The 16,039-nt window shown below is 39.1% G+C and overlaps 1 long non-coding RNA gene across 1 annotated transcript; it reads right to left on the bottom strand.

The window, feature by feature from the left end:
• Window positions 1-814: 814 nt before the first annotated feature.
• On the bottom strand, window positions 815-9,810 carry LOC127207347 (uncharacterized). The gene is made up of 3 exons (XR_007832910.1): window positions 9,760-9,810; window positions 3,302-3,440; window positions 815-1,097 (listed from the first exon to the last, which is right to left on the bottom strand). It is a non-coding gene; the product is annotated as an uncharacterized LOC127207347 (long non-coding RNA).
• Window positions 9,811-16,039: the final 6,229 nt, after the last annotated feature.

Raw genomic sequence — 16,039 nt, 5'->3', positions numbered from 1 at the left:
AGGGGGGAAATCCCATTTTCTTCATTGTTAACCACCTTCCATCACAACAGGCTTTAAACACAGCTGTTAAAATTTAGTAAATGTCTCCTAAGAAGAAAATTCACTCACTAGAAATGAAGGCATTGTCTTTTTAAAGGTGACAAAAATTAGTGAATAAACAAGTCATTGGTTAGATGGTTTTTCTGCAGTATAAACAAGGAAGTTAAAGAGGCATTAGCTCTTAAGACAAAGTTGTCAATAAAGCGCCATGAGGTGGTAGTGGGGGCGGTGTCTAAAAAGTGTGCTTTATCTGGGTGGATTTCTGAGGAGCTATAAAGTGTCCTAGCTGCCTTTGGGCTCATTTTCCAAGTGAGAACCAGATAAGGACGGGAGACATTTTTATTGATCGGATCCCTAAGGCAAAACCAAACCAAAACAAACAAACAAAAACCAGCCACCTGAATTTTGTAGGCTAACAAAATCACCTCTGACCTAATGGTAAGATCATAAATACTTTATCCTCTACAGTGGTAATTTTCTGTGTCTACTTGGCTGCAGTGCAGAATGAAGCATTGGTCAGACCATAGTCAAAATGTTGCCACAAAGTCATTTTATATACAATTAATTTAATCAATAGACTTTGAGTAAATCAAAACTCCCGTACTGTGAGCAGGCCTCAGCCAATCAACTGAAAGCCAATACGGCAATGGCAGGTTTCCCGAATGGAAAGAATTTTCCTCTAGACTACAATGTATAAACATATTAAAAATGAATTCTTACGATACTGCCCCAGGGGGACAGGACACATACTTGGGAGATATCTTTCTCTCCTTCTATTTCAATGGGAAATGTTTCTTATTTATTCCTTAAATGTTTGGCCATAAAGATTTTGTCAGCATAATTTCAAAAGTTTAGGCCATCCTGTTCTTATTCTTCCCCAAATAATACTTACCTGCCAAGCCATAGCAGTAAAATGTCAAATTACAGAAGCAAAAGCAGTAGAAAGGTTAAAAAATAAAAACAAAAACTCAGAGGCCTGGGAAATTGCAGCCATATCAAGTCCATCAGGCTGTCTGCGTTGCTGTATCTCAAGACCACACGAGTGCACAGACACACACCTGAGCAAGAAGGGGGGAAAGATCACATAATCATAGTCACTTCTTATAATAGGAAGAAATTTGACCTATATAAAGCCCCATTTAAGAATTCCAGGAGAAGGAGCTAGAAGCATGGCTTAGCAATTAAGAGCACTGGCTGTTTTTCCAGAGAACTCAGGCTCAGTTCTCCACCCATACGGTAGCTCACAACTGTCTGTAAGTCCAGTTCCATGGGATCAGATGTCCTGTTCTAAATTACACACACACAGACACACATGCACGCGCATTCTCTCTCTCTCTCTCTCTCTCTCTCTCTCTCACTCTCTCTCTCTCTAGATAGATAGATAGATAGATAATTGTATATAATTTTAAAATAAGGATGAGAGATAAGAGAGATAAACATAATTTATTTTTTAAGATAGAAAGTATATTCCCTTATTTTTCAAAAATCCAGGAAAAGCTCCAAAGTTCCAAAAGAAGCCAAAGCCAGTGCCCAAGTCAACAGCCATGATTCCTTCAAGTATAACTTGTCTAGACACCTCTTTATTTCCTCTTTCACTTACAAAACTATTATCCATAATATAATGATCTATAGAAAAATAAAGATTAAAGAATTGGAAGTCTATGTTTAACTGTATTGTAATAATCATGTCTGTTTCTATGGCTGAGAGAATATTTTACAATGCTTGTATTTTAGTTAATTTTCAGATCTCAATATGTATACATTATTATTTATTCTACCACTTGATATTTCTGCATGAATATCTTCATTAACTACTCTTTGAAGTCTAGATGCTGCACAGTATTTACAGTATGGGTCTGCAGCACAGACCTATTGTCACATGTCAATGTTGCTGACATGTCACTGTTACAACACAGTGACAGGGATGGTGATGGAGTACCCACTCCTTTCCATGACAACTAACAAGTTTACAGAATCAAGGGTGATATGTAGTTCCCTTTCCAGCATGTGTTGTTTAAAAGTAATTAGATTATTATAAAAGATAAATTTGCCTTTTTAAAAAGTTTTATAGAAAATTACTAGTTAATTGGTAAAGAATAGATAAACTAGAAACTAACTAATAAATTCTAACATAATGCCAGATCAAGACAGTGACCACTAATAAATATGTTTTTAATTTTTTAGTTTTACTTTATGTATGTGTGCATGGATACATATATGCACCATATGTATATATGAGCTTTCAGACACCAGAACGGAACATCAAATCCTTTGGAACTAATGCTTTTGAGGTGGCATGTGGGTGCTGGGAGTTGAACTCAGGTCCTCTGGCAAGAGCAGTAAGTGTTCTTAATCACTGAGTCACTTATTCAGTCTCACTAGCAAATAGATTAATCATAATGCAAAATGACGATGAGAAAACTGATTATGAAAGAGCCCTCCTATGAGATTAGCCAACTTTATCGCCATTAAAACTGGGGCAGCCAGAAATAAGGTCATTTTGCTATGTTACAACAAGAACACACACCACAAGTAGACACTCTTGCCAAAAGCAAATAAAACAAAATAGCCCTGGCCGCAGTCGAGCCTCCCATTTTAAGCACTGTTATAGAAGTATAAGAGAAGGAGAAAAAAAAAATCTCATGACATCATGAAGCAAATATCAGCCGGATATAGACTGTGACATAAGACAAAGCATCTTATTTATTTATTTATTAGACACACAGCAGGACAATGAGCAAACCAGTATTCTGCACATCTGGCTTGGACGCTAACGTGAAAAGAATATGTGAGTGAGTATCCTTAGCTGGGCGTGGTAGTACACATCTATATTCCCGCACCAATGTTTGGTGCCTGTTCTACGTTATTGATCCAGTTTACCACACCGTCAACAAGACAATGTATTTAGAAACATTTATTCTATTTCAACACACTATATCTTCTTTAATTAATACTTTCTTTACTAAATTATTTGAAATTTTTTTCTGTGATATTTGGGCATTTATACATTTTCTTGCTTGGACTGTCAAAGCTTTAGTCTTAATCTATTTGGTAGTGCCCAGTGTTTTGGTCTTTGAATTATAGGAGCTTTTGTATATGTTATATAACAAAACTTGGCCTAGGGAGGCCCAGCACACATGTCTACTCACCCTGGATAGAGACCCACAACAGCCAAAGTATGAATAGCACCAAAGTCCAGTTTAGTGAACCAATGAGTTTTATGTAGGGCTACATAGAGGAATACGGATGAAGGGTTACCTACAGGAGCAGAAATGGCTCAAAGACAGCTGTGTCACCAAAGCCCAGCCCCGCGTAAGCGACAGTTCACAAAGCTGGTCTCAGAGTCTTCTTTGCAGCTTTGCTTGTTTGAGAATCTTCTTTCTGTCTTGGATTTTCTCTGTCTGGGCGAGACTTTTAGCTTTTATTGCTTATTCCAGAATGGAGAAGGCTAGTAAACCTCATCAGTTTCAGGAACTTGCTGAAGCTATTCTGAGTGGCTTGTCTTCCTGCAAGGTAAAATGTTTTGATCTCAGAGAAAACAGCAGTATACAAAACTAGCAACTCTCATGTATCTGATTCCAAATACTTCTCATGTGTTATTTGATTTTTATTTTATCCTTATACTGAGTGTTTGTGTTGTGACTATTCTTTCATTATTGTGTTTATGCTTAGGACCCCTGATGCTCAGTAGAAGAGGGTGATGGAGACCCGTAACCCCAGGACTTGATTCTGAAGCAATACCCATTGCCACAACTTCAAGACCAGCCTGTGCCACAGAACAAGACCTCAGATGAGGCAGAAAATGAGTCTCAATCCCTCATTGAAAGATCAATAGGTGCATGCAGTTGCCACTTCATTAAACACTTCCTTTTTAATTTGGAACTGTTCTGAAATCCATTTTGTGGCATGGCTCATGCATTGCTTGTACATGGCTCGTGCATAGCTTGTGCATGGCTCATGCATGGCTTGTGCATGGCTCATGGTGGCAACTAGGATTTTCATTATTTTACAAACAGCAAAATAATCACTTTCTTTTCCTACTGAGATACCACCTGACAGAATCTCTATAAACTCAGTATGTTTCTGGCCTTTTCCCTGTTCCATTTGTTTTTTGTTTTCAAGAGGAGCACGGGCCTTCCATTGCATGTGTGTGGAGGGTAGAGACCAAATTGGAGTCATCTGTATGTGAACTTGTGAGTAAAAGAGAAATTCTCACCGTAGTCCTAAGGAAATGGCGCAAGCGTGGTGTTCACAGCCAATAAGATTTGCACACATTCTTCTCTGTTCATTCCAATAAATCTCAAGGAGCCGGGGATATGATATCATTTGGAGGCATATTTTGAAGATCTCTGTTTAAAAAAAAGGGGGGGCGGGGGGAGGAGCACACAGTAGGGCAACAAAAAGAGGTAAAATGCACCAGGGAGGCCACTAGTTGGAGCTCTGCCCCTTCCTCCCACTACATCACCATCTTCTGGCAACCCACACTGCAGAAGCTTGTTCCAGTAATATTCCCCCCTTCTCTCTCTCTCTCTCCCTCCCTCTCTCTCTCTCTCTCTCTCTCTCTCTCTCTCTCTCTCTCTCTCTCTCTCTTTCTCTTGCAACTGGTGCTGGCTTCTCTGCTCTCCTATGTACCTAAGCCCTGATGGTTTGTTAGCCAGTCCGAAACATTTGTGACCTTAGCTTCTTATGTCGGCATGGGTAGATGGGCATGACTAGAAGTATACCTTCTGTAAATCTGCCTGATAGGCAGATCTAGACTTCAAGTGAATAAGAGAAGATGCTACAGGACAGCGGAAGGCGCCAGGCTCAGGCTGAGGTTGTGCAGCCACACTTTACATTAGGCTCACATCTGCATTTTTCTTGGGTGAGAGGAGTAATCCATGAAAAAAGAATACCTACTAACATAAAACACCCACAAATAACTCTTCAGCCTACTGTGGCCTCTGTTGCTTTTAGTGGTGGGGCTTCCTCATTGTTTCAAATCTATTATTTAGGTATGAACTATCAAAGAAAAAAACTAAGTCTACATGTCATCCCACTCTTAACTTTAATCCATTCAATGAGCTTTCCTTAACAAACTACATTCACGTTGTGTTCATATATAAACACTGGTCCATATATAAACAAAATATATTCAGGGTGCTCTTCTGAAAACCATCAGATACAAACCAGGACACCAAGCTGACTTCAGTCCAACTAAGTAAATAGATCTAGACCTCTTTTTCCTCCTGTGCTTAAGTGCTAAAATTAAGCATGCTACTAAATTTTGTTCCCTCCTAATTTCTTAAATTCCTATTAAATACTTACTGTGTGTTAAACATACCTCAGAATTTGTCTATTAATTTTTCTCACTTAAACCACATAGCCCTGGGAAGTCAGGTTTATCATATTGAAAAGCATGGCACACAAGGTGTGAGAGGTTAAACAGCTACAGTGAACACAGCTGAAGATTTAAGCAAGGCTTTCTAATATCATTGCATAGTATGGTTTTCTTTCCCAAATCCCTTGCAGAGTTAAGTTAAAAAAGATAACAACAAAAACCACAAAAGGGCAAAATAGTCTTTATACAACATGCTTCAGCACAAGCTGCTGGGATTTTTCAAAATTCAAATAGAATCATTGATTTCAAGTCCTAAAGAGTCCAACCAAAAAGAGTAGTGACCATGCTCACACTTGTTTGACAGCTGAGTCCATGCTTGCTGCTGCCGTCTATATAAACTAAGTTAAAAAGAAGCACATATATTGATCTAGTACGTGCTCACTATGATGTTCTATTTTGCTTCTCTTCTATAATGTCATTCTTATTTTTCAGATAAAGAACTGAGGTATAGAGAAGTTAATGTGTGTTCATCAGTCACAAAACCTGACTGTGGCACCTCTTGGATTTTAATGCAATCACTCTGATTGCAAAATTGTGAGTCCTGCACTCCTGGCATACTCAAGTAATCAAGTTTTTTCCTTCTCAAGTCTCTGATGGAACTGAAGACCAGGTAGCTTAGTTTTACAATTAAGCTTAGTTGTTTAGGGGTTAAGATGTTTTTAGGTCTAGATAGATGTTTTAAGTTCATAATGGCGAGATATGATAGATATTGATTTACATTGAGAATCTTAGATGTACCAAGATAGGAAAGATGTTTTCTTCAAGGTTGCCAAATAAAAAAATAGCCAAAACATTATGAATATAACATATAATTCCTGATTGTGTCATGGTTCTTCTTGCTATAGGTAGTTTATTGTATATATGTGTAATAATATAAATGTACATTAAAAAAATAAAAATATTTAATTAATAAAAAAAATCTGAGTCCTTCTCATAGTCCTATCCAGTCTCCAGGAAAAATAGAAATTCTTTGTCCTAGTTGACTTTCTGTTGCTGTGAAAAACACCACGATTAAAAGCAGCTTGGGAAAGAGCGGGTTGATTTGTCCCCATCTCAGTCCATCATGGAGGGAGCTAAGGCAGAAACCGAAGCCGAGGCCAAGGAGGACATGTGTGCCCGCACAGTGGGAAGTGGCACACGAGCCACATCTCTTACGTGGAGTTCCAAGAATAACTATTGGGTCAGTTCTGGAGATCAAACTCAAACTTGGCAAGCCCTTTACCCACTTACCCATCTCACTATCTCCTTGTTTTGTTTTGTTTGTTTGTTTGTTTGTTTTTAATAGCTCTGATCACTAACACACTCTTTCCTCAACTACCTCTCTAGGAAATTATGGCTACAGTATAAAGATCTTAGTATAAATCAAATGGAAATTCAACTTAATTGTTCAAAAATTCAAGCCTCTTATTCCACACCCTCTCCCTCCCCATTTCTCCAAACTGAAACCTCCCAGTGATGAGGCAAACGGATATACACACCCACGCCTGGGGCCTCGTGGTCATTCTTGCATATTTATTCAGGTTTCTTTCAATGCCAGCAATCTATATACCACAATCTATACCCCACACTTCTTTCATTTTGCAAAAACAAGGCTATCTTCTGCAGATGATTCAGCAAGCCTCATAATTCAACAGCAGCAGCTGTGACCAGGAAACAAAAGAAGGGCTACAATGCCTTTAAAAGGAAGCTTTATAAAAATTCCTAAATTCAGTGAACACTACCTTACCTAATTTTAATACAAAGATTTGGTAAAAAAGAGAATTAGTTTCTGGGTGTTTACTATTGGACATCTGTTTTTTTGTGTTTTTTTTTTTTTAATTTCCTGATCTCCAGCCTATAAAAGTACAATAGCTTTTATTTGCTCATAAAGGCTATCACAAGAATCAAGAAAATTGATGCTAGTATAACAAAAATCCTCACCCTGGCTGGGCTGTATATACATGCCAGCTACAGTTATAATAAAAACAGTGAGATCCTAGTGATGAAACAGTGTTTATCTGTGTCATTTGCAGCTCTGTTTCCCACTGTTTCCTTACACTCTGCCTCCGCCTCTGTTTTGACTGTCTAGAAACTCTGGGGATTTTTCTTCATGCAAATTATTAATTACTAGCACCTCTCTTGGAGAATTCATTGCCTTTCGGTTTGTGAAACAGGATCACTCAGAGGACTATTTAAGAGAAGTGGGGTGACTGCAACCTGATGCTCCAAGCAGGAGATTGCACAACCTCGTTTCACAGGCTCAAGCACACTCGCCCACACACCCAGGAAGCGCAGGGGTATGTGGAAGTCAGGTCTTTATCTATTATGTACACTCCGGAGCCGTAAACAAGGCCATGTGAGGACTCAGCTAGAACACTTCCTCTGAGTCAGTATTAAACAAACTTCCGAACTGTTAGGGAAGGAAATAAAGCCACCATACACCCCCAGTGACACCCACAACTATGTGCCAGCAATTCTAGAAGATACATCCAACCCGTTGTCGGAAATTGACTCAATATGAAGATGGGTAGTTTTTAAAGCATTAATAGCTAGTGTAAATTAGAATGGGCCATCGTAGCACTGGGAATATATCACTATATGTCTATGACTTACCATATGAAATGCCAAAATATTTGAAAACTTCTGGTGTTTACTTCGCATGACTGAGCAAAAGCCAACACAACTTTCTGTTTACTGATAGGACTTCAGTCCCATTGTACCTAATGTGACTTTGACTTGAGATGTGTAAGGTAAAGATCTCTTCGGTGGTCAAAAACATTACAGGTCTCACAAACATCACAGCATTATTCGCTGGGAAAGACCCAACCCTGAGCTTCCTCGGTCCTTTACAGCTTCTAGCCTGGAGACCTCAGGCAAATCACAATGTCTTACAAGATCCTTGTTTTCTTATCTACAAGTTCATAACATTTACAACATTTTCCTTAGAATCAAAAGCACTTAGACAATTGTGAACAGTTACGTGACAATGTGTTTTAACCTTTAAGTGTGATCACGTTACTTAAAATCTGAGAGCAATCATGTTCAGAGCATGCTAGAACTGTTTGCTTAAAGTAGACAATAAGTCCTAACACATTCCCTTTGACCTACAAGTACAGTTTGGCATTTAGGAAGGAAGGCAGGTTCACATCACCTGGAACTAGGTGTCTATACTCATAACAGAATCCAAAGAATATAGAACACCTCTTACTTGTGGAAATTTTTGTAGTTTTTTTGGGGGGTTGCATTATAACTTTTTATTAATTCATTCATATTACATCTCATTTGTTATCCCAGCCCATGTATCCTCCCATTCCTCTCTCCCTCCACTTGCAGAAATCCTAATTTCTGAGTTTTAGAAGGCTGGTTTAAAAAAAAAAAAAACAGCTCATTTTTTAATTAAAAAAAATGAAACAGCTAACTCATTATAAGGCATCTGAGTCCTTGCCGATGTCCACAGAGCAGAATATCTCATTGTGGGTTGTCTGGGTGCTCAGACAGTAAAGGATGCTAACATTTCCGGCAACCCAAAGTTTGACCTTATATTTGGACCTCTGGAGGTAAACTTCCTGAGAGGAAATTAAGTACAGAGAACCTGGTGCAGCTTTGGAATTCTAGTCTTGCCAAAAAATACTGTGAGAAACTCTTGCACTAAATTAATCTTTTAGTTTGCCTTTAAATATCAAAGCCAACAAAAAAAAAAAAGCAGTAGTTTTTAATTTAGAATGGGAAGTGAAATCAAAGTGAAAGACGTCCAAAAATCTTCTCCTTGCTCGTAGTCCTATACAAATAAGCTCAAAAACAAGATAAAAGAGTTCTGCCTTCGCTCCCTATACAAGTGTTACTTAAACTCTAATCTCCAGACCTTAAAAATAAAAAAGTTAGACTAAAGGCATACTATAGCAGTTGTAATTTACACATGTGCCATATGGAGATCAAATTAAACATGAAAAATGTTCAGGGTATTTTCATCATTCAAGCTCCCCAGGATCGCTCGGGCTCTCTTTCCCTTGGGAGGTGAGGCTTTCCCTCTGGGTCCAATAGACACTTTGGGGGTCAAACAGAGTCCATCCTTCATGCAGATGAGATACTGTCTATTTTTAAGAGACCTTGAGAGAAGGAAATTCCACAAGCTTCCCCAGTTACACATTCCAGTGTCTATCAAACCTCACTGTCTGAAAATTTTTCCTTTTCTGTTATCTAAATCCTTCATGCTGCGACTTAAGCCTCTAGCCTCCCATCTGGTCCCTAAGGAGGATGCTCACTGTCCCTCCTGTATCGCCCTTCTCACAGCAGCTCCTGTGAAGCTCTGCAGGCCAGGGCCTTCCTGGCTTCTAACTCCCTTAGTCATCACTGTTACGCACTTGAGGTTTCTTTCCAGCTTTTCTTCTTCCCCTTTGTATTGAAATGTCCCTTTAAAAAAACAATTTTTTAAAAAAGCAAAAGATTATTCTGTATTTTTATGACATTAAAACTGCCCACTTGTTATTTTCTCTGTCACCTGTCCTCCTCCGTGCATACATGTGTGCACCATTGGAGCCACGAGGCATAAACTACTTTATTGAACTTATTATAACTTTTTAGATTCCTTCAACCTTCATAACGCAGAACATGCTTGGAATGTCCTACCTTATCACTGTATTGCTGACAAGATGGATGCCCAGCTCATGTTTTGGACACTTTTCTCCTTTACTCAGTAGACTTAAATTACTAAGGAACACTATAAGACTCAACTAGACTCTAGGGATTTGGTGCCTGGAAAAAAAAATAGATCACTTAACATATGCGAATACATGGGGCTGGCTAAATTGTTAAGGGCTTAAAGGCACTGGCTGCTCTTCCAGACGACCTGGGTTTGATTCCCAGCACCTACGTGGGAGTTCACAACTGTTTGTAACTCCACTTCCAGGGTATCTGACTCCCTTACACAGACAAAATGTAGGCAAAACACTAATACACATAAAATAAAAATAAATTATTTTTACAAATAATTAAGTAAATAAATAAATGTTCCTAAAATCAGAAAAAGCTCTAATTTGAAATTTAAAAACAAAAAGATTATTTAAAGTACACATGATCCTGGCATCCGCTTGTGCTGTGACTACACGAGGTGGGCTGAGAAAGCTGAATCTCAAGAATAGACCAATGCTGCAAAAATTTTTCATCATTAGAAGGGCTATAAAATACCTACTGCCTCCCCAGAAGCCAGGGCAACTGAGGACAGGTCAGTACAAACCAAAGTTTAAGTAGGCCTCCGTCAAAGGATATTTGGTGAAATGGTGAACTCAGTGCATCTTCCTGAACACAACACAAATCTATGTATCAATGTAAACGTTCAGGGAGCAGTTTGAATGCAAGAACAGTTAGGAAAATAGCCACAGAGGCTCCTTCAGAGAGCCTGTGACTTCCCCAGTCATGGGATTTTACCAGTTTATAGTAGCAAGTATGAAATCCCTCCTGTGGACCAGGCCTCATATGCAAACAGAAAGTGTATGGTTGTTTTAAGTATTACTAAAAATGAAGATAGATAAAAGCTTTACTACAGAATGAAACAAAAATAGTATAAACATTAAAATTTGTGTTAATAAGCTTTCTTCACTTTACAAAATATCCAAGACAATTAGTAAGGGAAAAAGTTTATTTTGGTCCACAGTTTCAATTCATGGGCATATGTCCTTACTACTATAAGCATGTGATGGTTTAGTACCGCGGGTGGGGGGATGGACATGTCCCTCTGGCTATGAATGTTGCTCAGTGAGCAAAAACTTTCCCAGAAAGCCTTGACGTTAACCCCAAGAACCACAAAGAAAACACTATCCTTGATGCTGTTCTCATTAAGGACTTGAATGTGAAAGAAAGCCACCTATAAAGATGATGACAGAGCTGGGAGTGATGGCACATACCTATTCCCAGGCACTTAGAAGGATCTGCAGTTCAGGGTCATGACAGCTATGTGTGGTAACCTTGATGTCAGCTTTGGCTCCGTAAGACTCTTTCTCAGGTGTAAAACAAATTTAAAAAGATGAAGACAGAAGGACTCTGGGAAGAAAAAAAAATTCAAATGTAAAAGTCTTGATAAAGTGACTCTTTGTGGGTGTGTAAGAAATGTTTTTCACAGACAATGAAAAGTCACCAACTTTTTCAAATGCTACACAGCAGGTCAAGCGAGAGCTATGGAGTCTAGAACCTAGTTTAAAAACACTAAAAATAGAATGGGTTAAGTAGGCTGCTGGGGGTGGGTGGGCATTGATGTCTCATCCGGCACTAGACCCTGCACACTTCAATGCTGACCTGCTTGTTCAGATTAGCCAAAGGGCAATAGTGGCATAATAGTAATGAGATGTTTCTGTAACCAACCACTTTTTGACCCAGAGGAGGGATTTCATACTTCATACTACAAACTTGGCCAAAAGCCCGTGGCCAGGAAGTTATAAGCCATAGGTGGAAACCTACTGTTGTCACTTCACTAAAATGCTATTAAACTCTCTTATAAATACTTATCTTTACACCTATAAATTTGTTTTGCTTTCAACTTTGGTCAGAAAAGCATTTTTCTATATAGGCTTTTCCATGTGTCAGCTATAAGTAACTGTGAGTGATCAGCTGCAGGTGAATCATCCAGATCAGCCTCCCTCATCCTTGGCTAAGGGAGCATCACGGAAGAGAAGTCAGGAAGAATGTAAGAGCTGTGGGGTGGGAAGGAGTTGTGTGAAATGCTGAGCTGACTTCTGAACTCGTGCCCATCGTGCTTACCTGCACAAGATCAAATCAAAGTTCCCGCATGAATTGGAAGGGGAGCTCCAATGGGGTGGCCCTGTATAAACAGGCACATGGGCAGCACTAACTGTTCAGGGATCAGTACCTGATAGCAAAGAAGTTGGGAGGGAGACAGGATTATAGTTGTTAGGAAAAGCTGGGGGGAGGCAGTGGTGAATAAATATGATCAAAACACATTGTATAAATGTGTGGGAGAAATTTTGGAGGGAGACAAGATCAGGATCTCTGGGAAAAAATTGGAGGGAGGCCGTGGTGAATAAACATGATCAAAATATGTTGTATAAATGTATAAAACTTTCAAAAGTAAGACATTAATTTGTAAAGAAAATGGAAAAGGTCTTTGAAATAATATTCTCTACTCCAGAAAATAATAATTACTAGATAAATATATACGTTGTCTTTTCTTTCTTTTCTTTTTTTTTTTTTTTTTTTTTTTTTTGTTGTTGTTGTTGTTGTTGTTGTTGTTGCGTTTTGTTTTGGTTTGTTTGGTTCGTGGGATTTGGATTTTCGAGACAGGAGTTTCTCTGTGTAGCCTTGGCTGTTCCGGACTCACTTTGTAGACCAGGCTGGCCTCGAACTCACAGAGATCCACCTGCCTCTGCCTCCCAGTTCACTGTATGCATGTGCAAAATTCTCAAGAATAAAGAAAATAGTTTTAAAAATAATAACAGATTCCTCTTTAAGAAGAAAAGAAGAAGTTGGGAGGGAAATGGGTGGGGAGAATCCTGGGGGATCTGGAGTTGGGCGGGGTAATAGGCATAGATAAGATTAAAATACATTGCACTCATGTATAAAATTTTAAGAAAATAAGTAAATGTTATTTTAAAAAACAAAACCAATATAAAAATAAAGGATCTAGTCAGAGAGCTGTATCCAGTGAAAATATATTTTAGAAATGAAAGAAAATAAGGTTTTCCACATAAACAAGAATGGAGAACGCATTGCCAGCACGTCTGTGCTAAAAGAACTTGCTTAGTTTGAATAAATAATAGAATGGTAGTGCAGACTTTAAGAAAGAACAAGGAACAACAGGCATGGTGAGTGAGTGAGCACAGACCTTTCTGATGTTCTCATCCTATTTAAAATACAGCCAAAAAATTTAAAAATTTCTAAGGATTAATAAACATCTGTGGAAATTTTTGATATAGAAGTCAGGAACTAAACATCAGATCTTTATCAGTGAGGAAGGGGACAAAAACTTCTGAAATTCTAAAGGAAATTGCCTGTGTGAACTCTCTCTACAACTATGAACAGTTTGCTTCAAGAAAGCAGGCAGACCCTATTTGACCACCCTCTTGGTGGGGAGGCCTGGTGGCACTCAAAGAAAGAATAAACAGGCTACCAAGATGAGACTTGATGGCCTATGACCATATAATGGAAAAGGAGACCCCCTCAGTCACAGACCTAGGGGAGGGGAATAGGGTGAAAGCTGGAGGGAGGGAGGAATGGGAGGATACAAGTGATGGGATAACAATTGAGATGTAATCTGAATAAATTAATTAAATAATAAAAAATAAAATGAATAAATACTTTTCAGCAACTAAATAGGATAACTTAAATATTTTTAAAAAAAAAGCATTCTTAACAGGATATTACGATTTCTCCAAATAAAAGTCCTGACATTTAAAAAAAAGAAAAAGAAAAAAGAAAGCAGGTATAGAATATATGAAACATAAAGGAACAAAACAAACCCTCAAGAATGTAAGATGCAGAAATGAAGACAGACTGGGGAGAAAATAGCTACAATGTTTTGTTTTGCTTTGTTTTGTTTTGTTTTTGACACCTATCAGGAAAGCAGCGAGGATGGTCATAAAATGGAGCAGAATGAACAAGAGCATCGAGATTTAAGGATTCTTGTTCCTGTTTGAACTTCCACAAAAGGAGGGCTGCGTAGGAAGAGGGCAGATACAAAGAGCAGGCATGAGAGACTCAAAATACAGTGAAAACAAATGCACTGCATGACAGCATTATAATCACCCACCACCATGGTGGGAGCTGACAGTCTGTCTGGAACCTTCTTGGGGCGCGGGGGGCGGGGGGGAGGTGGCTCCTTCTGAAATCAATTCCCAGAGGATCCACCATGTCTGTCTGTCAGCGTGCTCCCCACATTTGTTGAGTCTTGCCTTGGGATGAAAACCCTGGTACGCCTCCCAACTGAGCATAATCACCTGGGCAGAGACTCCCCAAGGGCAATTATGGCACTGGAAACATCTGAGGGCAAAAGTGTAAAATGTCTGGTGCTTGAGAAAAAGAAAAAAAACACCAGCATGACATAAGCCAAACTACCCACTGAAGCTACACTGTAATCAAAGATGAGGCCAAGAGGATATGAGTCAGGAAGCCAGAAGCAGCCCGCACAGGCTAGCCTTTGTACCACACTGCTGCCCCGATGCCTGACAGTTAATTACCTCTCAGCCTTGGAGGTGGCCGTCAGCCAGTCTCTACATGTGACCTGATAGAAGAAGGCAGCCTTCACTACTGCAACTGGTCCTGAACTGTACATGATACTTATCGGCTCCTTCCACCACCTGTATTAGATTTCCCTCGTGATCATTCGGCACTTTTTCTAGCCTAATAAGGTGACTCAGACCTTCCATCCCGAGACGTCTAAGCCCCACGGCTACGTTGCTCTTGTCAGGCCACATTTTCGGCAGTTATTCCTCATCTTTCTAACTAGATATGGGAATGCCAGGAAGGTCTCTTGATTAATTTTTTGTTAATAGCACACATTACTTGTGCAAGGTAGTGGAACTCACTGTGGTATTTCCTACATGAATTTCTTACAGCGTGCACGGATCGCACGCGCCCATCTGCCCTTCTAGTCTTAATCGTACCAGTTCCTAGAAGCAACTCTCCTACTCCAGGTCTGATTCATGCTGTCGTTAGTACTTGTTTTTACTGTCTCGTTTTGCTTAGCATGACATCCTCCTTTCCCATTCTCCCTGCTTCAAATGGCCAGTTCCTCTTCTTCTTCTTCTTCTTATGCCTGTATAATACCCTGTACCCCTTTACCTGCTCATCTATTGACAGGTAGCTATGAGGAGTCCATCAGCACCGTGGCTAATATGGGCTTGGCTTTTGTGTTCTGCCTCTGTTTCCTTTGAATATGCAGGAGTGCGACAACTTGATCACATGCTAAGTCTATTTTTAGTTCACGAGGCTTCTACCTACTGCTCTCCAAAATGGACCTATTGACTGCTATTACCCCCCACAGTATGCATGAATTCCTTTTTATCCACAGCCTCGCCAGTATATTTATGTTATGGGGTTTTTTCTGATAGTGGCCATTCTAACTGGGATCTGATAATATTGCGTGTAATTTTGATTGTTATTTCCCTGGTGGCTGATGATAGTGAATACTTTTCAGGTTTTTTTTTTTTTTTATTTCTATGATTGTCAGTGTTTTAGCTACTTCAAATTGCCCAAAGATTTAGTTTTTAAAGTCTCCTTATCCTAATCCTCAACAGTGATAATCTTAACACTAGACATGAAGCTGAGGTTCTACTAGGATTCCAAGCCTCGGGGAAGACGACGATGAGTCTGCAGAGCACAAGGAGATAGTATCTCTCTCCTTCACCTGCAACCCTCACCAAATGAATATAAGAATATTCTCTTTCCTAGAATGTTTTTAACTCTTCTAAATGCCTAACATCATGCCTTTTAGGTTTTCTTTTCTTTAGTAATATTGAATAAACAAACAACACTATATACTATATTTTAATATAGTCATTAAAACACAGTTGACCTAACACATGTTCTGTTTATAGTTTTGACCTGTGTTTGTGTTTCACTTTAACAAGTAAGTACCATTCTGACTTCAAAAGATTATCTTAACCTTTCAGAACTTTCAACTTCCTTATCTTAAGG

The sequence above is a fragment of the Acomys russatus genome, chromosome 2 (genome assembly GCF_903995435.1).
Source record: "Acomys russatus chromosome 2, mAcoRus1.1, whole genome shotgun sequence".
In the NCBI taxonomy this organism is placed as follows: domain Eukaryota; kingdom Metazoa; phylum Chordata; class Mammalia; order Rodentia; family Muridae; genus Acomys; species Acomys russatus.
Note: the sequence above shows the minus strand (reverse complement) of the source record. Positions and strands in the feature narration are given on the sequence as shown.